This window comes from Pseudophryne corroboree, chromosome 7 (genome assembly GCF_028390025.1).
Source record: "Pseudophryne corroboree isolate aPseCor3 chromosome 7, aPseCor3.hap2, whole genome shotgun sequence".
In the NCBI taxonomy this organism is placed as follows: Eukaryota; Metazoa; Chordata; class Amphibia; order Anura; family Myobatrachidae; genus Pseudophryne; species Pseudophryne corroboree.
This window is the reverse complement of record NC_086450.1, coordinates 107862681-107890350: the sequence shown is the minus strand read 5'-3', so window position 1 is coordinate 107890350 and position 27670 is coordinate 107862681. Positions and strand designations below refer to the sequence as shown.

Sequence of the window (27670 nt, the reverse complement as noted above, 5' to 3'; positions counted from 1 at the left end):
GATGTGGATGTCAAATGCAGAACTGATGCACTGCTTATGGGATTGTCTAATAATAAAGAGATTTTGGCTTCAGGTTTGGGGCTTTGTGAATCGTCATCTGGTGAATAGTCTACTTTTCACTCCTGAATGGCGATGTTTGGCATCTTTCCAGAGGGTTCACGAGCATCACGTGGGGTTAGAAAAATATTGATAGCCGTTTCGGCTATAACTAAAAAATGCATCCTCCAACTATAGATTCAATCAACGTCCCCCCCCCCCCCCCCCCCCGTTCTCTCTCTTCTTAAGGAAATTGTTTCATGTCTTACGAATGGAAAGGCTGGAAGCCTCATTGCAAAAAGAAAAATTCACCCCAAAATGTTTTGAAACATGGGAAAGCTATATACAGTAGAAACCCTTTCCCAGTCCAATAAAGAACAGATATGGAAGTGTTTAAAAAATACAATATCTCTATCCAATGTATAAACTTTGGCCAATTGTACTCTAGGGAATACCTTGGATGGTGCGGCCATGGACCCGGGCTCTTGTCACTTCGCCTTTTATAAACATGTTTTGACAAATATGTTTTTATGTGTGTCTTAATGCAAATATGCACTGATAGTCTATGTATTATGCAACAGAAAATTGTCTATATGCTGCTCGCAACTTATGTACACATGGATATGTTTTCTTCTGTAACTTCATAAAAATTATGATTTGTCATGCTACAATATAAATAAATTTGAAAAAACTGCTGAGCTACGAGAAGTGACACAGCTAAATCTTTTCTCAATTTAGAAGCATAAGAGATAATGGCACATTGAAGAGACACCTTGGTTACCTACCAGAACAATATAGGATTATCAATATGGGAAGCTTTAATAAAGGCAAAATCATCCCATGCAACTATCAACATGTCTTTACATTTTTGAGATCCTGCCAAGGAGGTAGAGAAGCGCCAATGTTTATATGTGCCTGAATTACTAAGGTTTTGTAAAGATACCTAGATGGGGGCATGGTCCGATACTGAAATTGGATTGATACTTGCATCTAGCACCTGTGTCATCAATGTAGAGGGTAGGAATAGATAGTCCAACCTAGAAAAGGATAAATGGGGGGTGAGAAGAAAGTGTATTCCCTGTCTGTTGGGTAATGCAATCTCCAGACATCTGTCAGTGATAGCTGGTCACAGATGTATTTTATACCTACTTTGTAGGTGCAGACAAAGGTTGTCCCAGTGGATTTTCTATATAGGGCATTGGAAGCCACCATGTTTAGGTCACCTCCCAAAAGAACATGAGAATCTAAGTGGGGATCTAAATTATTATTAAGACTCAAAAATAAGTTATGGAGAAAGAATTGGGTGCATTAATATTAGCAATGATATAAGAATGACCTGCAATGGTGGCATCCAATATTATGAACCTACCCTCAGGGTCCACCGTAGTATGGTGGATTTCTACCAATATATCCTACAAGCTAAGGTCACAACACCGCTTGATTTATGAAGCAGAGGCTAAAACCTTATGTTTAAGCATATTAAGCTTTACATCATCCATCTCAGTCAGATGGGTTTCTTGTAGAAGAGAGATATCCGCCTGGGCCTTTGACATTCCTGAAATATACTATAAGGATAGTCATACAGTATGTTCCGAGGAAGGACAGCAAGGTCCAGAGAACAGGAGCCATTAAGATAGCCAAGTGGGGATGAACATCAGGCCAATAGTATGAGAAAGGAGAGGATAGAACAGGAATGAGGAAAAGGTGTTAGAAGACATTGAAAAATTCTGCATGGACAGTATTAGGTGTCCAGGAGCAGGGAGATAAGAGGAGAGAGAAGTAATAAAGAGAAAAATGAGTGGCAGTATGACTCCTACTAGTGGTCACAAACATGAAAAGAGAAAAACAAACTACGGAGATACGCGAGCATGAGACATCATAGTTACATAAACAAGAATACCTAATAAACAACGTTAACCACGATAAAACATCAGAGCACCAGAGTTAATTAAGAGCAAAGATACCCTAAAGGTAACTGTAAAACAAGGAGTAAGCAGAAAGACCTACTATAAATGTTACTAAGCATGAGAATACAAACTAAATACCGCTGCAGCTGTTTCTGTAATTGGCTTAGGCGAGAAGCAACTATTTAGCACTCATAACAAAATACAGGCCAGATACGCAGCCTGGGCAGTGTATATGGGGTAATTCCGACCTGATCGCTCGCTAGCGTTTTTCGCAGCGCTGCGATCAGGTCAGAACTGCGCATGCGTATGCACCGCAATGCGCAAGTGCTTCGCATGGGTAAAAGCGGATCGTTGCTGTGCGATGGGTTTTACGAAGAATCCATTCGCACAGCCGATCGCAAGGAGATTGACAGGAAGAAGGCATTTTTGGGTGGCAACTGACCGTTTTCAGGGAGTGGTTGGAAAAACGCAGGCATGTCCAAGCAATTGCAGGGCAGGTGTCTGACGTCAATTCCGGCCCCAGTGATGAAGTGATCGCAGCGGCTGAGTAAGTCCTAGGCAACTCAGAAACTGCACAAAGTTTTTCTGCAGCGGGGTACACTGGTATTCCACAGGGAATAACATCGGGACGTAGAGTTGGATCTTGATCCGAGGCACCAACAGGCTAAAGCTTTGACTGCTCCCAGGATGTACTGCACCGCCTCCTCTATAGCCCCGTCTCCAGGCACTGGAGCTCAGTTTGTAAGTTGGTGCCTGCAGTACAGTTCACTAACGGGGGGGCTGCGCTAGGCAGCCCTGAATAGAGAAACCTTGGCCAGATGGATTAGAATGGTGATTGCACAATCTTATGCGTAGGCTGGGCTCCCAGCTCCTGCTGCTATCAAGGCCCATTCTACTCGGTCGGTTGGACCTTCTTGGGCGGCCCGCCGTGGCGCTTCCGCAGAACAATTGTGCAAGGCGGCTACATGGTCCTCAGTGAAGACGTTCATCAGGTTCTATGTCTTTGATACTTCCGCCTCCCAGGATTCTTCCTTTGAACGCTGGGTTCTTGTGCCCGCTACAGTGCATCCCCTCCCATGAGGAACTGCTTTAGGACATCCCCGATGTTATTCCCTGTGGAATACCAGTGTACCCCACTGCAGAAAAGGAAATTTATGGTAGATTTACCATTGTTAATTTCTTTCTGCGAGGTACACTGCTTCTCTGGGTTTGTATGGCATTAGCCGCTAGTCCCTTCTCCTGCCGTGGTTCTATGTGACTAACATCTACTGTCTCTCTTACCTGCTACTGCATTGGACTGGTTAACAAAACTGAGCTCCAGTGCCTGGAGGTGGGGCTATAGAGGAGGTGCCTCGGATCAAGATCCAACTCTGCACCCTGGTGTTATTCCCTGTGGAATCCAGTGTACCTTGCAGAAAGAGATTTAACAATGGTAACTCTACCATAAATCTCATTTTTTGTACTGCTCGGCTGCACATGCGATCGCACACTTGCACAGCTAAAATACACTTCCCGGTGGGCGGCAACTATGCAAACGCAGAACTGCAAAGAAACAGCTAGCGAGCGATCAGGTCTGAATTACCCCCATAGTTGGATGGTCAGCCATCTCTAAATGTTCCATATCCTACTCTGTGAAGAATTCTTGAGCATCAGCAGGGTTAAGTAAGTCCTTCAAATCTTTGCCCTCGTAGATGCAGAGGTGAGCAGGGAAAAGTAATGCAAACTTGCTGTGAGCTCTGGCAGCCATCTAATGATGAGCCCCACCTAGCAACTTCTGAGGAGTAGTCCTGGAATATTAGGAGGGTAAGGTCATTTCATTTAAGCCTGGGCCAGCATGATGAGCCGCAGACCCCAGTATCAACTTTTGATGGAAATTAAGGCACCTGAATATGATAGCTCTGGGTCTGGAATCCAGGCGCTCCCAAAATGGGCCAAGAAGGTGGACTCGCTCCATTTAAAGTGAATAGCTCTCCCAGTGCCTCTTTCTGTGGGAAGTATATGAAAGCAGGGCCCTTAAAAGACTCCAGGAGCCCAATCAGTTGGAGATTGATCTTTTGTGAATGACTTTCCAAATCATCTAATTAGTTTCTCATTTGGTATTTAGATATTTGCAACTGGGAGACCAGATCTTTAAGTTCAGAAGTGTCTTGTAAATTTTCCCCACTGTGTTCTTCATTTGCAGTTACTGTACCTGTTTCGAAAGTGTGCTGTAGTTGAACTTTAAGATCTTAGAGAGAGTCAGTAAATTTGTCTGCTTGTGCTTGCATTACGGGTTCGATGATCCTTTAATTATAGCTCATACTATAGCCACAAAGGTAATAGGCGGAGGCGGGGAATCCATGGTGGAGGTGTAGAGTAGGCAGATGGACGACCCGCATTAGGAGGAATATTCGGTACCACATTAATAGCTGCTGAGGGAGATAGACCTCAGCATCTACGTAAGCATTGAGATTTCGCTAAGGTGTATAAGTCAGGCTTAGAGCAGTTTTTGCAACCCAAAATGTACAAATGTAAATATAATAAAAAGGCGTATGAAAGTCTGCAGCACTTGGAGCATAGATGGAAAATTGGAGTTTGTAACAAGCAATGCAAAATTGACCATTATGTGGTAGTCACATAATAGTAAAGATCACATAGTGTGTGTGAGGTTTAATGAAGATAAGGAATTATGAAAAAGTAAAAAAGTAAAAAAAAAAGTCATAAGAGCACTCACCCCACTTTTCACTGCTCCTATCGACGGAGAGGTAGTTAGCTGGCCGGGAGGTAATGGCCTCCGATGGCTGGAGGGAAAAGGCTCGGTGTAGGCAGGAGTGAGTCTGCAAGATGGCGTCTGCAGGCAGAGTTGCGATCAGGTCTGAATTAGGCTCATAGTGTCTCCTTATTGTCACGACACAATTGCTCCTTACTGTCAGAAACAAATTGGATTTGAAAGAATCAAGAATTTGATGTCAGTGGACAATGATTGAAATAAATGTAATACCATTAATTCATTTCCTTTCTTATTACAAGTTACAATAACTTGATTATTTGAGTTATTGTCCTGTTTATGTTGTCAGTTTGATTAACATTTGTTTTGTGTTCATTCAGTTTCCCTTTGTAATACCAGTCTTGAAAGACTGTTTGGTAAATATGAATTAATACAACTGTTTCGGTAGCTGAATGGAACATATTTTAACCATGTCAATAAGTCTTTTCCAGATTGTAGTGGAACAATTTTAATTTTATGTCCTTTTGTCCTGACAACCCGCTGCCATATATATACTTAATAAAGCACAATTCAGTCCTATTACTGTGATCTTAAAGGCTTTTATGTTCTGCACATTTGGAAGTAAATACCAATCACAGCCATGGCATTCTGAAACATATCATGTCAAAAAGTTGCGTAACCTCTTTGCACTGCTAACGGCATTGGCTGCATCATCATTTATAAGAGCGGTCAGACACTACATTACAGTTTTATAGCTGTTATGGTTCTCTGTAGACAGAATGGAAATGATAAACTCTCAAGGTTGCAGATATAAATAACTGTTCTTCTTTGCATATTTAACAGCGAAGTACACCCATAAATGCACAATACCCTCTCATTATATGCCGTAGCTAGTGATCTGGTAAAGGTGGCATCATGTAACAATATGATTCCGCAATTTATTTTCAATTCTTTACATCATAGCTGCTAATGTTATTGGCATCCCATGTTGGCAATGCGAGAAGTGGGGGACGGGTGCAGTCAAGAGGGATTACTGGCAGTGCATGATGCCATGCCTGTGTCATTGTGGCCTCACCTATGTAATACCCACCAATGTAAAGCAGGAGGTGAGGCCACAATGATGCAGTTTGGCATGAATCACATCATCAAGCCACCCAGTTCAGAAGGTGGTGGCAGCAGGTGGCTGAGGGCAGCCTCCAGGAGATTGCAAATAAATAAAGAAATCTTTCTATGGCGCTGCAAAATGGAGCAGCAGAAGACAGTACAAATAGGTCACCAACCTACAAAGACAATATGTAACAGAAAAATACAGTCTCACTTTCTGCGCTCCAAATGTCCCCTTGTTTTAAACGATCCTCACAGCGATGTCATGATATACATAAAGAAAAAGAAAAACAAAATACAATAGTGTAATCCTGTATAGGCACTACAGTTCTTTCCACTGTGTAAAGGGGAAACTAGGTGGTGAAGATGGTCCCAGAAAAGAGATACGACGTCCACCTTCTTATGGGGTCACCCAAAAGTGATGCCGTGAAGATACGGTATTGAATCCTTACGTGTATGCTTACTTGAAAAAGTGAGATAGAAAGCACATAAAGGTTTCTTTTCCGTGGATTTTATTTTCTCTTTCGCCCGTATAATGAGTGTGGATATCACTCATATGGTGGGTATGTAATTAAAAAAGGGAAGCCAATTAGGGCAAAGGAAACCCTTTTTATTTAAAATTCACAAATTAAACACAAATAGACAACCGGTCATACCATTTTGGGGGGCAGAGATGGAATTCAGCTGACATAAAATTATCCGGATATCACAATAATTCGTCATATGCTCCCCTCAATGGATGAACCGGTTAGGACATCAATATTGCACTGTATCAACGCGTTTCGACGCTCGGCGGTGTCTTTATCAAGATTAAACAGTGTATATGGCTAAAAAAGATATACATGATAATATCAATAAAATATATTAACATCAATTCCAGTTTTAAAAACATCAATTCTAATTTTAAAAAAGGCATCTCACATCGTGTAACATACCACTGATATGTGGACTCTCCTGTGTGGTCAGCTGGATAATGAAATCTCCAGTCTGACTTTTCTTAAATAGTATGAGACCTAATCAATTGGGGATTAATTAACCAATAAATTTTAGTTCCCCTATGATGGACACTTAAACTGACCAATCCTGTCCCACTTCTGTGTTGAATCATTTGCATGTTTAGTGCCAAAAGATTTGTATGAAAATGTTTGTCCCATCTCCATGGTTACGCGTCCGGACAACTTCCGGTACACGTAACTGTATAGTCCAGTACTGAACTCCTTCGCGCGTCACCGCCCCCAGTCTACCAAGCTACGCAATCACTCACGGAACGATCTCCGCTCACGTGATACCAAAATCCCGAGCCGAGGCACACCGCCCCCCGCGTCCAATCAACACTGGGTATAACAAGCTTGTTACCGCCCCATGTTTCCTTGGTTACGCGTCCGATCTTAGAACGGCTTCCGCTCACGTGATCATACAGTCACGTGTTACGTTTCCTAGTATGTGCCACCCCCCGCGTCCAATCACCAAGGTTACACGGCCGTCTGGGCTGTGTGCAACACATACAACATGACCGGGCTCACGCTATGTCATGATTAAACACCATGACATCGTTCCACCCAAATCGGTGGATAATTGAATTGTATTTTAAAACCAATTCCGGTGCAATTACCCACATTACCTATTGCAGTAACATTTAAACTGTTCCATAGCCCTTTTCCAAAATGGCTGAAACTTTTCTGGGCAACTGGGAGTGATCTCCGAGATTTGGGAGTCTCCTGATATTCAGGTGGGTTAGGCAAGCATGGTTTACATATTGAAGTGTATACAAATTACACAGTGTTATACAGAGACTATTCTTTCACATCAGTGCATTCCCCAGTTGAACTTGTGCTCAAATTTCCTTGCCACTTAGACACACACACACACACGGGGGTTCATTTTGTATGAAGCCAATTAACCTTCTGTGATAAAGATGTGACATTTGCACACAGTCAGCAATATCAGAATAGTATCATATGTAAGTGTATGAATGACCCTTGCACATGTGAGAACGCCTCTGCCTGATTGACAGGCAGAGGCATTTTCAGGGCAGGAGGGGTGTTGCAGAGGTGTTTAAGGGGCGTTGAGGCTGTGTTGGAGTGGCGCGGTCCAGACAACGCAGGTGTGTCCGGACTGTTTGCGGGGTGGGCCACCACGGCTGCATGACATCACATGCAGCTGCGGTGACCTAAAAGATGGCGGGTTGAAATCTGCTTTAGCATCTAGGCTGTGTATGCAGAGGGCAATCCTAAACATGTGAAAGAATCACCATTGTGCGATGCTTTCGCATGATTGCGAGGAGGGCAGGGCCAGCATGTGGGGCGTACTTGTCCTGTGCTGGGCGTCTCCCTCATGTCAGTGTAATGGATTGTAGATGTGTGATTTTTTGCACATCTACGATCCATGTTAAATTAGGCCCATTGTCTTTTGGGGATGCAGCGCGTGCTGAGAGATGAATCTTGAAGCTCCAGTGTGAAGTCTCCCACATCAAGAATCCTAAATTCTTTGTGTAAGTATTAGTCTTGTGAGAATTTTTGTTTTGTTTTCTGTATTTCTGTCCATATTTGTAATCCTATTTTTGTTATAATCATACCTTCTATTACTTTGTTTGAATTAAAAGATAGTTAATTCTAGCATATTCTCGGCGTCACTTGGTAAATATGCAAGCCTGTGAGGCCAAAGCTACTACCGAAGCATAAGTGAGTGTGCAATTAATAATTATTGCTGCAGATACCTGCAAAGGACTGTCTGGCATCAATACAGTTTAATCTTCCTTTGCTGGTGTCAGTTAGTGGGTTTTCAGTAACCACACATGTTGAGGTAACCATAAAGCACTGGGTGGTGATTCCCAGATTGACGTATCTGGAGAATCGGCAGGCCGGTCGTGACACCTTCCTGTATGTATTTGTAGTGTGGGAGGAAACTGGATTGGTAGAAAACCACCCAGATACAGTGAGAACATATAAACACTACTCTGATAAGGTCCTGGTCAGAATTTGACCCATGACCCATGACCTCAGCACTGTCTGTATGATTACTCAGTTAAACCCTACAAGATACATTTTATTATTTCATTTGATATGATTATGCTAATTACTTGTTAGGAAAATGTTAAGAAAAAATTGCAATAACCAGCAGAGACCAATTACATTCTAACTACGGTTGCTGACTGTTTAATGGTCCCCACTGGCAGTTCCTGTAGTGGAAGTCTGTATGTACTGTAAGACATGTTGGGGCACTCTTAAAAATATGAATACAACTTAACTTTTTCTAATAATCAGTATAAAATTACTTCAGTAGTTATATATCATAGGAGCAAAAGGTATTTCCACAATCATATAACCCAAATAATAGTTACAATTGGTAAGGTATATATTATTCAAAGAGATTTTTTTGTATACTTAAATAAGCCAAATTTGTGACTTTAATAAGCCAGAGGTGAAAATATTTGTATTATCGTGAGTGGTACATCCAGTCTTTATGCAGGTCTTCATAATTCTCTGATTTATAGACTGTTTATTCCCATTAGAGTACTCATCGTAAGGTATGCAATTTAGTATTATGGTACAATAATACTAAATTGCATACCTTACAATGAGTACTGTAATGGGAATAAACAGTCTATAAATCAGGGAATTGTGAAGCCCTATATCAAGACTGGATGTACCATTCACAATAATACAAATATTTTCACCTCTGGCTTATTAAAGTCACAAATTTGGCTTATTTAAGTAAAAAAACCCATCTCTTTGAATAACTTATACTTTACCAATTGGCAACTATTATGTGGGTTATATGTTTGTGGAAATACCTTTTGCTTCTACGATATACAACTATTGAAGTCATTTTTATACTGATTATTATTAAAAGTTGAGTTGTATTCATATCCCTAAGAGTACCCCAACAAAGGGGGCGATTCACACCTGATAGCTAGGCTGTGTTTTCTCACAGACTGCGATCAGATTAGAACTGCACCTGCATATGCACCGCAATGCGCCGGCTCGTCAGACTACTGCACTGGGCATCGGTGCATAGCAATGGGATGGTGCGAAAAAAGCGATCGCACGGGCGATCACAAGGTAATTGACAGGAAGAGGCCATTTGTGGGTGGCAGCTGACCATTTTGTAGGAGTGTCCTGGAAAACGCAGGAGGGACACAGCATTTTGAGGGAGGGTGTCTGACGTCAGCTTCGACTCCGATCAACGCAGCGGCTGAGTAAGTCCTGGCCAGTGCAGAGAGGTCTCCAACAAAAACGAACGCACACCTGCACAAACGTAATACCCTGCCCCTGTAGGCGGCGACTAGCTGATCGCAGGGATGCAAAAAACACACCCTAGCGATCAGGTCTGAATCAACCCCAAAGAGTCTTTTTTTCCTCTGCTTTTGTATAAGTTGCACTTACCACATAATATACTGGAGTTCACATTACACATTTCGCATATTGTCGGTTAAAGGACATGTGCTTTATTTAGAGCCTATGTTCATAACTAGCCCTTGTGTGGGACTAACACCCTCTTTTGTAATGTACTGGCACGATAATGTGATCTGCACCATCATCTCCCCAACTCTGTACAGTGTCGCAGTTTGCTGCATTACACAGTCAGTTGGGGCCACGTTGACTTGTTTCACCATCAATTGCATCATCAAGCTCCTTGAGCACTCCCTTCACCTGAGAAGTAGGCGGGATTTGGAACACTGGCCTACTCTCTCTGGAATTTTGTTGAACTCCCTAAAATTAGGGAGTCTCTTGGACATTTCAGGTGTGAGATTTCAATTAGCCATGGAACGTATGGCGGGGTTTAGCTCAGTGGCCTGAGCTATCCAATAACTGCTGAATGTAAGGCCACAACTAGCCCTGAGCAAGAGGGGGGCAGGTGTAATTACCCGGGTCCGGCTTGTTGTAGGGGCCCGAGTCTGCTGCCGGGCCCCCCTCTAACCTGACAGCAGTAGCAGCAGCCTCTCCCGCCAGCCTAGCTGCTGTGTGCTGGGGTACAGTGAGGCCAGAGAGGCTGCTGCCACTAAGTAGTAGCAAAAGTCTCTGCCTGTGCGGGTAGGGGGTAGCAATCACACTGATTACCTTCCCCCTCTCCTGGATTTGCCCCTAGCAGAGGCCCCTGCGTGGCACTACAAGCACTTTTTTTCCACCATTCCCCAAAATGTTACTCTGGTCCAGCCTGCCTCTCTACAGCACTGGCCCTGAGGGCGCACTTAATGCTGATTTCTACTCACACCCTTCTGAGGTACAAACAGAAATCCAAGTCACCTAGTGACTCCATGGCTAGATGGAGGCTTACTATGGGCGGTAATTGCATAGCTTGGGTATATAACCCAAGAACTCAAACCCGCAATAAGTTCCATTGCTAGTTGGATTCCCCCCAGGAGTAGGCAAACATGTTTCTTTGGAGCAGATGTATTAACCTGGAGAAGGCATAAGGAAGTGATAAACTAGTGATATGTGCAAGGTGATAAAAGAACCAGCCAATAAGCTCCAATATGTAAATTAACAGTTAGGATCTGATTGGCTGGTGCCTTTAGCACCTTGCACATATCACTGGTTTATCACTTCCTTATGCCTTCTCCAGGTTAATACATCTACCCCTTTGTTAGTTACTTGGCATGTCTTTTTATTAGTAGAAAATGTAAGCAAAAATGTGACTGTCATGAGTTATAGCACCTTTATCTTGTGCGCCAATTTTATAAATTGTGCCTGATTAATCTTGTTTGATGGGGTCAATGGTCCTGCCTCCCCTTTTACTGCCATTATATCAAGTTAACACTATAATATAATATTTGGATAAATTATTTAGAGTCTGTGATCTATAATAATGTCAAATAGTGGGTTTTCTTGCTTTTTAAACGTTATCATATTAAACATGCTTCACAGAACCAAAACATTAAAGTATAACAACCACATAGCCTCGAGATTTTTCTGTCCCTGCTGCCTTACTGGAATGACAGATGTAGGAGGCATCTTCTGACACTTAAATAATTGAAATAAATGGACTGTAGATTGTCCTTGAGAGCTGCAGTGGAGGGCAGCCTTTCATGTGACAATACTAAGTGTACTTGCTGTATCTCACTATAACAGTGCGAAAGACTGTGGAGGTTATTTACTGATATGGTGCAAACATATACAGGTGTGGTGGTAACTTATCAGCAAATAGTTTTTACTGGCCTAGTGCAAGTTGATTGCTATGGGCTAATGCACATGTGCAGTTACAGTACTTTAGTAAATAAACCTATGTTATGTTAGGCAAAAGGTTTTATTATATATAGAAGGTAGGTGTTGTACAGTATGTTAGGTCAGCAGTGCTCATGCAGCATGTCGGCATGATAGAATGTCGACCTAACATCCCTAGTGGCCTAGTCTTCATCCGTGTCCCGAAGGCAATATTTATGAGAGCTTCCGGCTCAGTCCTCTGAGGAGCAGAAGTTCTAGTATTTGTCTACTATCCCTTACTCTGATTGCCACCCATATCTCCAAGTCTCCAACCCTTCACCCAGTGCCTAAATCTAACCCCCTCTCCCTCCGTAGCCTAGCCCAAACCTCCCCCCACAGCCTAATTTAACCCAAACCCTACCAGCGGCACCTAACTATAACGTCAGCATTCTGAAAATGTCAACATTTCACATAGCGAAATTTCATGTTGACACTGTAAACATGTCGAAATTCTGAAGATGCCAACATGGTGCCTGTCAGCATGTTTGCCAATGTCGATATTCCAGTGTCAGTATTGTGGTGTCTTCATTATGAATGTTGAACGTTGTCATTATGAATGTTGACATTGTGAAATTTGGCAAGTTTCAAAAAGCATACAGTAGCTTTAGGTGGCGTCAGCCATTGTAGCTGAAAGGTTACGTTATGCCAAGCTTTTTGGGAGGTCGGTAATCTCAGCATGTGTCTGATGACTGCGCATGCTCAGTGCTGTGCCGCTCCGAACCGGGTAGTACTGTGATTGCATAAGCGATCATTTACTTATTACAAAACATGGGTGCAGGCTCTTATCGGGGTCCCTGCTTAGATTTTTTTGTAAAATCCATATATAATTTCTTATTGCCGAGATATACAGCAGTAAGAAATTATAATTATTTATATCAATTCACAAATATTGGTAAATATACTCCATAATCATGTAGTTTGTTGTCTCACGAACACTCAGCAACAGATTTGTAAATTACAAAATGTGTATATAGTTACTGACCATTTAAATGGAAGTATTTTTGAAATTGTGAGTAAATAATGAAAAATGTATAATTAACTTCCCACCCCTGACTCACCCCCAACCATATCCCCCATTTCTGTTATCTTGTGTTGCCACCCCTATCTATGCTAATATTTACGCCCCAATACTACCTAAAGTTTAACATGTTCTAAACAGCGCTTATCTTCCTTCCACTAACATCTCCCTCACCACTAACATCACAATTTCCTCAATCTCGCAATCTTGCTGCTTTGCTGTCATCACAAACTCCACTTTACTCCCCACATACAGCTCTTTCATGGTCATCGCCACCTTTGCAATCTTGCTGCAATATGCAGTATTCTTAGCCAAGATGCAGCCAAAACATTGTACATTCTCACATCATCTCCAGCTTTTACTGCTAAGACCTCCTCCTGTTGTTAAATAATCAGAAGTAGGCAGCCTTGAAGGCAGATAGCTTTATTTACCAGACAGCATAGCAGGGCATCTCAAGAGTTCTCACAATAAAGTTCTCAGATGGTTCCAAACATATGGGGCCGGATGTAATGATGCCCGAGTTTGGCGGCTATGCGGGATACCGGCTGAACTCGGACGTTTTTTAAAAGGGGCAATCACTTACAAGGCAACCATTGTAAGTGATTGCCCCTTAAAAAAAATCTGAATTCTTCTGACTTTTTATATAGTTTTGGCTCAATACAAGTGTCAGGGACCTGCTTATACCTGAATTTGGGAGAATTACTGTATTCTGCATTCTGGTCAATGGTCAGAGCGTCTCATTTCCACACAAATTCACTACTGTACCAGTCAGTATTCTGACTGACATCTGGCATCCTGACCGCCGGCAAATCAATCTCAACCCATTTTAATTAACATTGCCTACCTAATATCTCTGATCCTCACAACAAGTAAGAAAATAGATACCAAAGAATATCTTAACCAGGCGCTACCATGGTAATTTAGCCAAAAGCAGCAGTTACAAAGGGGATAGTCAGTCCCTCCAAAGAAACATATTCAAGTATACACAATAGAAACAGCACTCCAGTTAGCCTAGGCTAATAAGACATAAATATGTATAAATAAATGAATACAAGTCTATGTAGATTGCTAAACATCCCAACCAACATTTCATGTAACCCCTAGGCATCTTTCAGTAACTATGTGAAATGATGGATGGGTGAACTCTGGCGCACTAACTAAAGTTAGCCCAATCAGAACCCTTAATACCTGCCCAAACAGGTAGGAAGATATAAATATAACAAAAGCAAGGGAAATGATCAAAGGCGACAAAAATTGACAATGGAAATCAAAACTTATATAAAGTAATGAAAAAGAAGTCTACAAAACGGTTGGATTTTCACAAGAGTCCTTAGGTCACCCGTTTTGGTCCAAATGTCAACAGCACATGTACAAAAAAAGAGAGAAAAAAAAAATTCAATGTGTGGTATTGTCTTAAAATCTGTTTCGTGACATCGAGAAATAGATCCCTGATGTGTGGTTAAGCTTGATAGAAGGAAGGATAGGGTCTCACCACCGATTCAAGGATGGAATGGAGCGTACCAAAAATCACATAGCAAAAGATGTTACAATACACATAAAGGTATCTTTTCTAGTGTTTATCCCAAATATTCATATAGGCACAGCATACCCCACTCACGTGTTGGTAGAGTTCTTTCCACATATAAAGATATCTTTAAATGAGGATCCAATGGAGTTTTGTTTGATGAAAAAATGTCTTTCTTTATTTTTCCAAAAGTTACCAATTAAAATAAACAATGGGCAAGGGAACCCTATGGGATACTGTAAAAGTACCTGCCAGAGGTTAGTGGAGCAGATTGTAAAAAACTCCAATACAAGAGGGAAAATCCGGAATACCCACTGTATACCAAACCTCGGCGTAACTTCACAAGTAAATAGGGTAATGCAACTTGCTTTAAAAATAAATAAAATCAAATGAAAAGCCTAAAAGTCTCCACTCTCAGCATGCACCAATGCCGTTTCGACCTCATGGTCTTTTTAAAAGGTGTGTATATTTACTTGTGAAGTTACGCCGAGGTTTGGTATACAGTGGGTATTCCGGATTTTCCCTCTTGTATTGGAGGTTTTTTTTTCCATTTTTTGAACTTTCATACTTTACAATCCACGTGCACTACAATTGGAAACGGTAACCTGTGCCGAGCATGTGCACTAATTGGGGTTCCCCATCACTTTACGAAGAAAACACCAAAAAAAAGTAAAAAAACCCTCATGTCGACCTTTTTCCATGTCGACCTAATGACCATGTCGACCTAGTCACCCTGTCGACCTAGTGCATGTCGACCAATAGTGGTCGACCTAATGACTGTCGACCTAAATCTTGTCGACCTAATGACCCATACCCTTTCCAAGTGCCCAAGCAAGTCTGGTGTATATCCATATCACATTAACATTTTCCCAGACTGTAGTAAACAAGTTTGATGTTTTACAGAAATACACCTCGGTAAAGCATAGACAGTGCTAAGTGCTGCTAACAAGGCTATTGAGTCCCCCTATTTTTTTCTTTTGCATTTCCATCACCTAAGACAAAGATGAATCTCTCAACACTCCACATCTGCAGCACCTATTCCTCAAATTCCTATACTGGTTCCTAATATCCTTCAGAATCCAATTCAGATTATCATCCTTCACCTACTGTGCAAAGCCCTCAATAAGACCACCTTTCATACATCTTGACCATCACTTACAAATACTCTTGTTCGTTCCTCTTATTCCTGCCCTTCTCCTACTTTCTGGTAATCAACTCTCACTCCATCCTACGTGACTGTTCCCCTGCCACCACCAAATCCTGATTAACACCCTATGTGACCCTGGACAAGACACTGGTTTACGCCTCTTCCATTTGTAAAAAAAATAAACACATAAAAACAGATTAGAATCATCCATTCTTTTTTGTGCCCACTGAGCCTAATGTAAGATATATACAGTAGGATCTAACTCTGATTGATATCCACCTACTAATTTCCCTACCACACCCAACTAAACTCCCCCCAGCCTTCAAATCTTTTAACACTTTCTGAAAATCCACATCCTTAGAATCACACTTACACTACTTGCTAGTACACCATCACTGAGTCCCAATCTGTACTCTGGGGGAGATGTATGAAGCAGTGATGTATGGGCAACTTCTCCACTGCCTCACTTCTCCAATCTTTTCACTGCTTCATACATATCCCTCTCTGTGCTTTACCCGTTCTTGTCATCTCTTCCACAATCATGGTCCTTCCTACCCTTTGTTTACACATCTGATCTTATTTTCTTTACCCTGAATGTCTCTAAACATGTATCTCTCGCACAATTAATAATAACTTAAATCTGTCATGTTCTTTTTAGAGGTTTCAGATGTAATGTCTGGGGATTGCCTTTAAGAGTTTTTGCTGCGTGCATGTTGATACACTCTGATAACATATTCATGATCATTTCATTCCAGCAAACACCATACAGTGTTTAGTAGCCAAATAATAATTATACAAAACAGATGCATGGTATACCCCTTTCTGGTAAACAAAATGTGTGTCAATTTTACTTATTGCCAAAGTAATATTAACAAAGTTTCTATTCAAAGTGCAATACTGGAGGACTAAACCAATTGCCAGTAAGTCATTAGCCATCTGTACATGCTAAATGTTCCACACTTGTTAACATGCCCTGTTTATTGGCAGCCTTAAAGTCTCTGTACCCTTGTTGAACATTAGCTTACATCTGTACAATGCATTCTACAAATTATATTCATAGCATGCACGATAGTAACCAATAGCATATTAGCTCCTTTGGCCATACTAGTTATGCTAAATAATGCAAATCTCTAATTGCTTGATATGAGTTATAGTACATTCATGCATAGTGTTATTAAATTATCCATTCTTCTTCCTAAGTGTGTAATTAAATAGATGCTGTTATTAATGTGATGCAAGAGAAAAAGTGATGTAGGATGGCAAGTAAGTTAAATCTGGGATTGATTACAAACATAAAATAAAAAATGGTGCAGTGTCCGAACTAATGTACAAAAGGGGCAAAAGTAATTCATATACCCCATCTTGCCAAATTCAAAGAAATATGGGAACAATTTAAACACTTGATTATGTGCCTGATTTGCTCTTAGTTGGCCAATGAAATATCTGGCTGCGACACACAGAATCCATCGATATGTCTGTAATTACTCTACAGTACTTTGTGCCATATTCTCTATTTACATCATTGTTTCACTTTGGACATTATACCAGGATAGTCCACTTTGCCATTTTGCTTTTAGATAATTTTCTGCCTTTGAAATGCATATTTAGCAGCTGGTAATTTTTTTTTTTCTGTAAGGACACCAGAGAGGGGGCAGGGGATGATCAGTAAAGGAAATTTGGGAGAAAATTCTGAGCAAGGAGCAATCCAGAAAGCAAAGGGTGCTCATAGGGAGCTATAGAAGACATGCGGGACAGAGCAGTAGAGGATCCTAGGGAGGAAGAAGTGGAAAATACTTGGGAGGGCGATGTTAACAGGTGACTGGTGTCAGGGCCGGTGCAAGGTTTCTTGGCACCCTAGGCAAAACTTCAACCTACTCCCCCCCCCCGTTGCTGTCACTGTGCATAACTCCTTATGACTATGATAGCAGGGATTATTGTGTTCCTGTGCATTTTATAGCGGGGTCATGTTGCTGTTAGTGGGCCCCATTACAAAAACCTGATAGCCCCCGTTCCCTCCCCGTCATTGTCACTACAATGTCCCTTAGGAGAGAGAGAGGGGAGTGAGAGACAATGAGGGTGTCGGGGAGAGAAGGAGAGAGAGGAGCAAGAAAGAGAGGATTTCATGAAAAAAGATGGAATGAGAGAAGGAGAGAGAGGAGCTAGAGAGAGAGGGTGTCAGGGAGAATTAGAGAAAGTGTTGAGAGGGGAGAGAGAGATGGCATCAGAGAGACAGAGAGAGTGCCAGAGAGAGAAAGGGGGGAGTGCGAGCAGGAGTGAGAGAGAAAGTATCATGGAGGGAGGGAGAGAGAAATAGGGAAGAGAGAGTGAGTTTCAGGGAGAGAAAGAGGTAGAGACAGGGAGTCGGTTAGAGACTCTGTCAGGGAGGGAGGGAGAGAGAGAGAGAGAGAGAGAGAGAGAGAGAGAGAGAGAGAGAGAGGAAGAGAGACAGTGTCAGGGAAAGAGAGATAGTGTCAGGGAAAGAGACAGTGTCAGAGAGGGAGAGAGTGTGTCAGGGAGAGAGAGACAGTGGGTGGTCATTCCAAGTTGATCGCTCGCTAGCTAGTTTTAGCAGCCGTGCAAACGCTATGCCGCCGCCCACTGGGGAGTGTATTTAGCTTAGCAGAAGTGCGAACGCTTGTGCAGTCGAGCTCTGCAAAAACAGTTTGTGCAGTTTCTGAGTAGCTCTGAACCTACTCGGCGCTTGCGATCACTTCAGTCTATTCGTGTCCAGATTTGATGTCGTACACCCGCCCAGCGAACGCCCAGCCACGCCTGCGTTTTTTCAGACACGTCTGCGTTTTTGCAAACACTCCCTGAAAAAGATCAGTTGACACCCAGAAACGCCCCCTTCCTGTCAATCTTCTTGCGGCCGTCAGTGCGACTGAAAACTTCGCTAGAACCTGTGCAAAACAACAAAGGCCTTTGTACTCGTACGCCGCGCGTGTGCATTGCGGTGCATACGCGTGGGCATAAAATCCATTTTTTAGCCTGATCGCAGCGCTGCGAACAACGGCAGCTAGCGATCAACTCGGAATGACCCCCAGTGTCAGAGAGAGTCAGGAAGAAAGTAAGGGAGGGACAGTGTCAGAAAGAGAGAGAGGCACAAGAGAGGGTGTTAGGGAGAGAGAGTGAGGAGGAGCGAGCAGGGGAGACACTACCTGACTACAGCACAGGACTGGGGGGGTGAAGCATAGACGAACAGACAGGGGCATGGACGGACAGACAGAGCACCATATAGGGCATGGACGGACAGACAGGGGCATAGACAGACGGGTGGACAGGGGGAGGCATAGACGGACAGATGAATGGAGCACCATATGGGGGCATAGATGGACGGATTGGGGGTGTAGACGGATGGACAGAGCACCATATGTGGGCATAGATGGATAGACGGATGGGGGGTGTAGACGGACGGACAGAGCACCATATGGGTCATAGACGGACATGGGGGGCATAAACGGATGGACAGAGCACCATATAGGGGCACAGATGGAATGTTGGAATAGGTGGGCATAGATGGACAGAGCACCCCATGGGGGCATAGATGGATAGATGAACAGACGGACGGGGGGCTGGCATAGATGGATAGATGGACGGTGGGGGGAGCATAAATGGGCACAGTACTATATGTGGGCATAGACGGACGGTGGGGGGGGCATAGATAGATGGACGTGGGGTGGCATAGACAGAACACCAGAGCATAGACAGATGGGACGGATGGTAGGGGAAAGGGGGGCTCACTGACAGTTATTCTGTGTGGCACTGTCTAAACACGATGTGTCTGTCAGCTGTGCAGTGCTGTAGCTACTGCAAATACTGTATGCTTCTGGGTTCTCTCAAGCGGCGCCGGTCACACATTGAGGGTAGCTCTGCACCCTGCCTCCCACCCTCCCTTCCAGGAAGTAATCTGCTGGTTCCCGCATTCGATGCGCGGCAGTACTAATAAAAAAAAAATGATTTTTTTTTTTTCCAAAAGGGTGCAGTGGGATTGCTTGCCGGCTGGGCACCATAGCAGTTGCAACCCCTGCACCTTCTGTAGTTATGCCATGGCATATCCATGTGCAACACATTGCTGCAGATTTTGTCACCTAAGGGAGGGGGTGCCACCACCTGGTTCTTCCTGATACTACAGCCCTAAGTCAACTGTGATTACTTACTCAGGTATACGCTGATGAGCCATACCTTGGAGTCTTCTCTGAAACCCATTCCCCGATGGAGGTGTTCTCATGATGGTGTTCTCCTGGTCAGAGGCGTCACCTGGACTTGGTGACATCCGGACTGTACCGTTATCCCCCTTGTGCCGTCCGCGGGTGGAAAAGGGGGGCGTGGCCTCGGTTAAAGGGGCGTGGCCTCGTTTACAATACTGAGTGCATCCCTCCAACAGTGCTGCAGCAGCCCAGCGTCCCCGGAGATTGGGCTCCTCCTGTCACCACTGCTCCTGGTCAGTATTCCCCTGCTCCTCTTCTGCTGCCACTGCGCTGCTGTCCTCCTTCCCCTACCTCACACTGCCCCCTTGTGCCCAACACCCCACAGGACAGCCAGCAGCACAACTGATGGGTGTCAGCACTGCCGGTGGTGAGGTTGACAAATAGCGGCGGCTGCGGCTGGCTGGACCCGCGGCCGCTGCAAGAGCAGCTTAGTAAAACATAATAAAACAGATTCAATGGGAGTGTGCCGCCCTCCAGCGGCCGGCGCCCATAGGCAGCTGCCTAAAGCTGCCTAATGGTGGCGCCGGCCCTGACTGGTGTGAGAAAGCACTGGAAGACGATTATTCAGGAATAGAGGAGGGTGATCTGGTGATAGCACAACGAAAAATATATTTGAACAATTGTACTGTACTGCTTGTGTATGATATACAATGTATTAAGGGGGTCATTCCGACCTGATCGCACGCTAGCTATTTTTTGCAGCGCTGTGATCAGATAGTCGCCGCCTATGGGGGAGTGTATTTTTTCTTTGCAAGTGTGCAAATGCTTGTGCAGCCGTGCGGTATAAAACATTTTGTGCAGTTTCTGAGTAGGTCTGAACTTACTCAGACGCTGTGATCACTTCAGCCTGTCTGGTCCCGGAATTGACGTCAGACACCCGCCCTGCAAACGCTTGTACACGCCTGCGTTTTTCCAACCACTCCCTGAAAACGGTCAGTTGACACCCATAAACGCCCTCTTCCTGTCAATCTTCTTGCGATCGGCTGTGCGAATTGATTTTTCGTTAAATCCATCGCCCAGCACCGATCCGCTTTGTACCCGTACGACACGCCTGCACATTGCGGTGCATACACATGTGCAGTTTTGCAGAGTTGTGACCTGATCGCAGCGCTGCAAAAAGAAGCTAGCGTGCGATCAGGTCGGAATGACCCCCTAAATACGGTTATTCTTTAATGTATTCATCTGGTAATATATTGATTCTCATTCTTTCCACAATAGGGCTGTTCAAATATATTTTCTCTTACGTCCTAGAGGATGCTGGGGACTCCATAAGGACCATGGGGTATAGACGGGCTCCGCATGAGACATGGGCACGCTAAAGACTTTAGAATGGGTGTGCACTGGCTCCTCCCTCTATGCCCCTCCTCCAGACCTCAGTTAGATCCTGTGCCCAGAGGAGACTGGGTGAACTGCAGGGGAGCTCTACTGAGTTTCTCTGAAAAATACTTTTTGTTAGGTTTTTTATTTTCAGGGAGCACTGCTGGCAACAGGCTCCCTGCATCGTGGGACTGAGGGGAGAGAAGCAGACCTACTTAAATGATAGGCTCTGCTTCTTAGGCTACTGGACACCATTAGCTCCAGAGGGTCGGAACGCAGGTCTCACCCTCGCTGTTCGTCCCGGAGCCGCGCCGCCGTCCTCCTCACAGAGCCGGAAGATAGAAGCCGGGTGAGTATTAAGAAGAAAGAAGACTTCAAAGGTGGCAGAAGACTTCAGATCTGCACTGAGGTAACGCGCACATATACACACAGCGGGCAGTGTAAGGGTGCAGGGCGCAGGGGGGGCGTCCTGGGCAGCAATATTAACCTCAAGGGACACTGGCAAATAGATTAGACACTGCAGAGGTGGTATATTGAAAAACCCCTGCCAGTATAAATAATTTGAGCGGGACCAAAGCCCGCCGGTGAGGGGGCGGAGCTTGATCCTCCAGCACTAACCAGCGCCATTTTCTCCACAGCACACTGCAGAGAAGCTGGCTCCCCGGACTCTCCCCTGCTGAACACGGTTACAGAAGGCAAAAAAGAGGGGGGGGGGACTTTTAATTGGCGCAGTGAGTGTATTTATATATTTATACAAAAGCGATGTACTAACTGGGATTTTATTCCAGTGTCCGGTGGCACTGGGTGTGTGCTGGCATACTCTCTCTCTGTCTCTCCAAAGGGCCTTATTGGGTGACTGTCTCCATATAGATATATCCCTGAGTGTGTGGGGGTGTCGGTACGTGTGTGTCGACATGTCTGAAGCGGAAGGCTCATCTAAGGAGGAGGTGGAGCAGAGGATTGTGGTGTCTCCGTCGGCAACGCCGACACCTGATTGGTTGGATATGTGGAATGTTTTAAATGCAAATGTGTCTTTATTACATAAGAGATTGGACAAAGCAGAGTCCAGGGATAAGACAGGGAGTCAATCCATGGCTTTGACTGTGTCACAGGGCCCTTCAGGGTCTCAGAAACGTCCCCTGTCCCAGGTAGCAGACACTGATACCGACACGGATTCTGTGTCGACTACGATGATGCGAGGTTACACCCAAGGGTGGCCAAAAGTATTCATTATATGATTATTGCAATAAAATATGTTTTACATATCACAGATGACCCCTCTGTCCCTGACACGAGGGTATGCATGTTTAAGGAAAAGAAACCTGAGGTAACCTTTCCCCCATCTCATGAGCTGAATGCGTTATTTGAAAAAGCTTGGGAAACTCCAGACAAGAAACTGCAGATTCCCAAGAGAATTCTTATGGCGTATCCGTTCCCTGCACAGGACAGGTTACGGTGGGAATCCTCACCCAGGGTGGACAAGGCTTTAACGCGCTTGTCCAAAAAGGTGGCGCTACCGTCTCCAGACACGGCAGCCCTCAAGGACCCTGCTGATCGCAGACAGGAAACTACCTTAAAATCAATTTATGCTCAGACCGGCAATAGCGTTGGCTTGGGTTTGTAGCGCTGTAGCAGCTTGGGCAGATACCTTGTCAGCTGACATTGATACCCTAGATAGGGATAGCATTTTATTGACCTTGGGTCACATTAAAGACGCAGTCTTATATATGAGAGACACTTCGAGAGACATTGGACTGTTGGGTTCAAGAGCCAACGCCATGGCGATTTCTGCTAGGCGAGCCCTGTGAACCCGCCAATGGACGGGTGATGCTGACTCAAAGACACATATGGAAGTTTTGCCTTACGAGGGTGAGGTTTTATTTGGGGAAGGTCTCGCGGACCGGGTTTCCACAGCTACCGCGGGTAAATCTACTTTTTTACCTTATGTTCCCCCACAGCAAAAGAAAACACCACAATATCAGATGCAGTCCTTTCGGTCGCATAAGTCCAGAAGAGGTCGAGGCTCTTCCTTCCTCGCCAGAGGTAAGGGTAGAAAGAAAAGAATGCCTGCTACGGCTAGTTCCCAGGAGCAGAAGTCCTCCCCGGCTTCTACTAAATCCACCGCATGACGCTGGGGCTCCACTGAGGGAGTCCGCCCCGGTGGGGGCACGTCTTCGACTCTTCAGCCACGTCTGGGTTCAATCAGTCGTGGATCCTTGGGCGATGGAAATTGTATCCCAAGGATACAAGCTGGAATTCGAAGAGGTACCTCCGCGCCGATTTTTCAAATCGGCTTTACCAGCTTCTCCCCCAGAGAAGGAGATAGTTTTAGCTGCAATTAAAAAGCTGTATCAACAGCAAGTGATTGTCAAGGTTCCCCTAGTTCAACAGGGGAAGAGGTACTATTCAACCCTGTTTGTGGTTCCGAAACCGGATGGCTCAGTCAGGCCCATTCTAAATCTAAAATCCCTAAACCTGTACTTGAAAAAGTTCAAATTCAAGATGGAATCGCTCCAGGCGGTTATCTCCAGCCTGGAAGAGGGGGATTTTATGGTGTCACTAGACATAAAGGATGCATACCTTCATGTCCCCATATATCCCCCTCATCAGGCGTACCTGAGATTCGCTGTACAGGACTGTCATTACCAGTTTCAGACGTTGCCGTTTGGGCTTTCCACGGCCCCAAGGATTTTCACTAAGGTAATGGCGGAAATGATGGTGCTCCTGCACAGGCAGGGAGTCACAATTATCCCGTACTTGAATGATCTCCTGATAAAAGCGAGATCTGGAGATCAGATGCTGAAAAGCGTGTCGCTCTCCCTGAGAGTGCTGCAGCAACATGGCTGGATTCTAAATCTACCAAAGTCACAGTTGGTTCCAACGACTCGGCTATCTTTCTTAGGCATGATTCTGGACGCGGAACAAAAGAGGGTTTTTCTCCCGATGGAAAAAGCCCAGGAACTCCAGAACATGGTCAGAGACCTGTTAAAACCGAAAAGAGTGTCAGTCCATCAATGCACTCGAGTACTGGGAAAAATGGTGGCGACCTACGAGGCCATCCCCTTCGGCAGGTTTCATGCGAGGACATTTCAGTGGGACCTTCTGGACAAGTGGTCCGGGTTCCATCTTCAAATTCATCAGAAAATAAAGGTGTCTCTCCTGTGGTAGCTGCAGAGTGCTCACCTTCTAGAGGGTCGCAGGTTCGGCATTCAAGACTGGGTTCTGGTGACCACGGACGCGAGCCTCCGAGGATGGGGAGCAGTCACACAAAGAAGAAATTTTCAGGGAGCATGGTCAAGCCAGGAGGCTTGTCTACACATCAACATACTGGAATTAAGGGCCATATACAACGGCCTACGACAAGCGGAGAATCTTCATCGCGACCTATCGGTTCTGCTTCAATCAGACAACGTCACAGCCGTGGCTCATGTAAACCGCCAAGGCGGGACAAGGAGCAGAGTGGCAATGGCGGAAGCCACAAGGATTCTGCGCTGGGCGGAAAATAACGTAAGCGTTCTGTATTCATTCCGGGAGTGGACAACTGGGAAGCAGACTTCCTCAGCAGACACGATCTCCATCCAGGAGAGTGGGGACTTCATCAAGAAGTTTTTGCAGAGATAACAAGTCTTTGGGAACTTCCTCAAATAGACATGATGGCGTCACGCCTCAACAAGAAGCTTTGCAGGTATTGTGCCAGGTCAAGGGACCCTCAGGCAGTAGCGGAAGAAGCCCTGGTGACACCATGGGTGTTTCAGTCGGTCTATGTATTCCCTCCTCTTCCTCTCATCTCCAAAATATTGAGAATCATGAGAAGAAAAAGAGTGCAGACAATACTCATTGTTCCAGATTGGCCTCGAAGGGCCTGGTATTCAGATCTTCAGGAGATGCTCACAGAAGATCCATGGCCTCTTCCTCTCAGGGAGGACCTGTTGCAGCAGGGGCCCTGCGTGTTCCAAGACTTACCGCGGTTACGTTTAACGGCATGGTGGTTGAACACCGAATCCTAGCTGGGAAAGGTATTCCGGAGGAAGTCATCCCTACTCTGATAAGGGCTAGGAAGGAGGTGACGGCGAAACATTATCACTGTATCTGGAGGAAGTATGTTTCTTGGTGTGAAGCCAAGAATGCTTCTACGGAAGATTTCCACCTGGGCCATTTTCTCCACTTTCTACAGACAGGAGTGGATATGGGCCTGAAGTTAGGCTCCATTAAGGTACAGATTTCAGCCCTATCTATATTCTTTCAGAAGGAATTGGCTTCTCTCCCAGAAGTCCAGACTTTTGTAAAGGGAGTGCTGCACATCCAGCCTCCTTTTGTGCCCCCAGTGGCACCATGGGACCTTAACGTGGTGTTACAGTTCCTTAAGTCACACTGGTTTGAACCTCTTCAAACAGTTGAGTTGAAATTTCTCACTTAGGAAGTGGTCATGTTGTTAGCCTTGGCATCTGCGAGACGGGTGTCCGAATTGGCGGCTTTGTCTCACAAAAGCCCCTATCTGATTTTCCATGTGGATAGAGGAGAGTTGAGGACTCGTCCTCAATTTCTGCCTAAGGTGGTTTCATCGTTTCATATGAACCAACCTATTGTCGTGCCTGTGGCTACGGGGGACTTGGAGGATTTCAAGTCTCTTGATGTAGTCAGGGCCTTAAAAGTTTATGTAGCCAGGACGGCTCGGGTTAGGAAAACAGAGGCACTGTTTGTCCTGTATGCAGCCAACAAGGTTGGCGCCCCTGCTTCTAAGCAGACTATTGCCCGCTGGATCTGTAACACGATTCAGCAGGCTCATTCTACGGCAGAACCAAATTCGGTAAAGGCCCATTCCACTAGGAAGGTGGGCTCTTCTTGGGCAGCTGCCCGAGGTGTCTCGACATTACAACTTTGCCGAGCAGCTACTTGGTCGGGTTCAAACACTTTTGCTAAATTCTACAAGTTTGATACCTTGGCTGAGGAGGACCTCATGTTTGCTCAATCGGTGCTGCAGAGTCATCCGCACTCTCCCGCCCGGTCTGGAGCTTTGGTATAATCCCCATGGTCCTTACAGAGTCCCCAGCATCCTCTACCGGTAAATCTTTTTCTCCTATTCCGTAGAGGATGCTGGGCGCCCGTCCCAGTGCGGACTAAATTCTGCAAGACTTGTATATAGTTTTTGCTTATATAAGGGTTATGTTACAGTTTTGATCAGTCTCGGGCTGATGCTGTTTTGTTCCATACTGTTAACTGGTTTGTATATTCCATGTTATACGGTGTGGATGGTGTGGGCTGGTATGAATCTTGCCCTTAGATTAACAAAAATCCTTTCCTCGTACTGTCTGTCTCCTCTGGGCACAGTTTCTCTAACTGAGGTCTGGAGGAGGGGCATAGAGGGAGGAGCCAGTGCACACCCATTCTAAAGTCTTTAGAGTGCCCATGTCTCCTGCGCACCCTGTCTGTACCTCATGGTCCTTACGGAGTCCCCAGCATCCTCTACGGACTAGGAGAAAAAGATTTACTGGTAGGTTTAAAATCTTATTTTTTCATTGTGTTTTCTCATACTTTGGGGACTGACTATCCCCATTATTAAGCAGCTGCTGAGGAAACGCAGTCCTGTGTAGCGCCTGAATAGATAAACTTGTTATTTCCCAATTCTCTGGATCTGGCGATACCATCTGGTCATCCAGTTGGTGCAGAATTATAGTATCAAACAGGGCCTTCATCGGGGGGGGGGGGGGGGGGGGGATTGGGGGGGGGGGGGGTCTCGGGTACAAACTGAAAAAAGGGGGCCTGAAGCGAATGAAGCTGCAGCCCCAGACCGCCATTGAAAATGCGCACACAGGAGAGAAGACTGAGTATGGCTGTCTTCCTAAGCCCTGCCTCCTCTGGCCCCCAGCACCACACTCTTACCTGATTGTTGGTGAGATCAATCAGTCTGCCTGCTTTGAGCCGTGCAGGCACTGTGGTGGCCACCTCTTCCCCCTCCTTCAGTCCTCTCCTGCGCAGACTCCGGAGCATGTCAGTCACAAGCTCTGCCCCCAGATTACATGAGGAGCTGCTGCTGGAAGAATCCTGATGAGTTATCTATGTAATGGCTATGTGTGGCTGCACAGCACTTAGCTTCTCAGAGGTGAGACTACTTAATTGCTATTACAACCTGTCATACCGCTGAGATCACTACCACTGCACAGTACGTTCACTGTACTGTGTGGTCTAAACTCCATTTCCCTTTCTGCTGGTGCCTGTTGCAAACCACCTAGAGTCTACACCAACAGGACATAACAACACAAAAAATATTTTACACACATGATTATTGTTTTGAAAACCATGATCTGTAGGCACTGGTAAATGGTAATTTGAAGTAATCAGAAGGTGAACAAGTAGGAGTTGTAGGAGGTGAATATAAATGATTGTGAGATTGTGTTTGGAAGTAGCCAATAGTATAGAGGATGATAAAGGTGATCAGACAGCAGAATGTGAAGGAAGAAGTGGGAGAATCTGAACAGATGTGTCGGAGAGTAGTAAAGT

The 27670-nt window shown here is 44.8% G+C and overlaps 1 protein-coding gene and 1 long non-coding RNA gene across 9 annotated transcripts in view; one reads left to right on the top strand and one right to left on the bottom strand.

Annotated features, from left to right (window-relative positions):
* Window positions 1–27670, top strand: part of GALNT13 (polypeptide N-acetylgalactosaminyltransferase 13) — a 770323-nt gene that overhangs the window by 399594 nt on the left and 343059 nt on the right. The window lies entirely within an intron of this gene.
* LOC134944722 (uncharacterized) lies at window positions 854–20074 on the bottom strand. Its single transcript, XR_010181929.1, has 3 exons — window positions 19805–20074; window positions 4657–4848; window positions 854–1073 (listed from the first exon to the last, which is right to left on the bottom strand). It is a non-coding gene; the product is annotated as an uncharacterized LOC134944722 (long non-coding RNA).